At 36.1% G+C, this 2,337-nt stretch overlaps 1 pseudogene; it reads right to left on the bottom strand.

Annotated features, from left to right (window-relative positions):
- Window positions 1-208: 208 nt before the first annotated feature.
- Window positions 209-898, bottom strand: LOC147393659 (thaumatin-like protein; annotated as a pseudogene).
- Between the last annotated feature and the right edge of the window lie 1,439 nt (window positions 899-2,337).

Here is a 2,337-nt window from a genome sequence, read left to right as displayed (position 1 = left end):
ACCTACTGATCATTTTTTTTTCTGGCTTAGATCCATTTGTGAATATCTTTGTTTCATTATATTATAATGAACCATCTCAAAATTCTCTATTATAAGTAAAGTCGAGTCCATCTATCACATGTTAAAATTTGAAGCCTTCACAAATACATGTGCAATACTCTTCGAATACCGAGGATTGGATTCGAAAAACTTATTTAAGATTGATGGAGAGTACATATTGAATACAAGGGTAACAAAGTCTCTTATGGGCAGAATACAATCCTATAGTTAGTACCAAGAGGGCAAGTGAAGGTGCTAGTGCCACCATCATTATTAGGAAAACTGAAAGCATCAGGGCACCTATACTTGAAGAACCTAGAAAAGTTGGTAGGTCCACAGTTCCCAGAATAACAACAATATTCATTGGTGTTAAACACATTACATGGGCTATTACAACCTCCCGGTACCTGTAACTCATTGGGGCATTGGCCGTTGATGTCAGCTGTACATTTGATGCTGCGACAACCACTGAAGTCCATAGGAATGTTAAATCCATCGATGAGAGAAATGTCAAAAAGATCCAAGTTGTTTAATTGCACGTATTCCTCTAGGGTGTTTGGTCGTGCACCATGGCCTGTGGTGCACTCAAGCAGTCCATTGCAGTCTCCGGTTTGACAGTGCAATTGGTTCGACCCCAAAAGTGAGCTGTTGTGGTGCTAGAGTTGAGGTTGATGGTCCATGATTCACCATTATTGAGTCGTCAGCCACCACCTGGTACGGCTGTGGCCCAAACTGTGTAGGGACATTTGTTTTGGATCTCGAAGATTGTTGTATGGGTGAAGGTGAAGAGGGAGAAGTAGAAGAAGACTAGGAGGTTACTTAAGAAACTCACGTTTTGGTAAATAAGAAGAATCTTCATGAGCTTCTCTACGTATGATGCTGTGAGTAGAAGGATGTATAATTATAGATTTTTTTTTTTGAGGGGGTGGGGTGGGTGGGGGTGGGGGCTGGGGGTGGAATGTTTTTAGCTTAGGTATCAGTATTGTTGGAAAAGTCAAAATATTTTGTTGACTTGACTTGTTGACAGAAAAAGATGATCATTAAGGGGTTCTATACAAACAATATTGATCTTTGAATGTAAGGTAAGATGAGATTAGACGGCAAGTTTGAACAGTTTCTAGACATATGGACCAAATTTTAGAAATATAAGCTAAGGTTAATTCTACAGATGAAAATTGGAGACCACAACCTGAAAAAGTGTAGATGATGAAAGAATTTGCAAGCAATGTTGAAAATTTTCTTTTTGTAGAGTCGCGATAAAATGACTTGCCAGGTGGCAAACTCCATTGACTCACTGACATGGCAAGTTTGGAACCGTAGATTTGTATGCCTCGATATAGATGATTACACTTCCCCATTTGAAAAATGTGTAGCCCGAGGGAGACGTCTATCCCGAGGTGGAATGATCTACGGTTTTCAAACTTGTCTAAGTGAGTCGATTGAGTATGCCAACTGGTGAGTCATTTTGTCGGAAACTCATTTTTGTATTCAGCCAGAGTTATTAAAGTGAGCATATCTTGGTAAATGTTGTTTCCATTGGCCATACATCCTAGGGTAAATTACAATTTCGTGTGTTGAATATAATGAAATTTTGAGTCTGTTACATTGTTTATTTTTATTCTTAAAATATGTTTTCGAGCAAGTTCGCTGGTAGGTATTCTAATTTAAAGTGACGATCTCGCTGATAAAAAATAACGAACTCATTGATAAATTACCAACGATCTCACTATCTAGAAATAAAGATAGTTGTCTTTAAATTTATCGGTGAGATCCTCACTTTAAAATCAATGATACATGTTTTTTAAATTTATCTACAAATTTGTCACTTTTTTATTAGTGAGATCGCCATTTTAAATTAGAATATTCACCGGCGAACTCACTCAAAAACATGTTATGTGAATTTAAATGAATAGTTTACTGGAACCAGAATTTTTGCAAAAGTTGCGAATGTTTTAGAAAAAATCTCAAGAAAATAAGTCGATGATTGAGAAAAAGTAAAAGTTGGGGGTGCCAATAAAAGCCCTCTTATTTTTTGTGTGTTAGATTTATATTTTTTGGGATTTAAGATTATATATGAGCCTTATTGTAAAAAAATATTACTGAAATTGTTTGAATGAGAGTCATAATGTTTTGTGATGTTGAGATTATAATTTGAGCCCACCTTTAAAATGTACAAAGAGTATTTAGTCTTTCATTGGGGTGTGATAAGTAATGTGAGAGTAATCTGATCTTTCAATGTGAGTTAAAGATAAACTTTTCGGCAAGTTTCAATAGTTTATAGATGGTCCAATTGTTAGA

The sequence above is a fragment of the Akebia trifoliata genome, chromosome 10 (assembly GCF_017979445.1).
Source record: "Akebia trifoliata isolate Shusen 1 chromosome 10, ASM1797944v1, whole genome shotgun sequence".
Lineage (NCBI taxonomy): Eukaryota > Viridiplantae > Streptophyta > Magnoliopsida > Ranunculales > Lardizabalaceae > Akebia > Akebia trifoliata.
The sequence above is the reverse complement of the archived record's forward strand: the minus strand, read 5'-3'. Positions and strand labels throughout refer to the sequence as shown.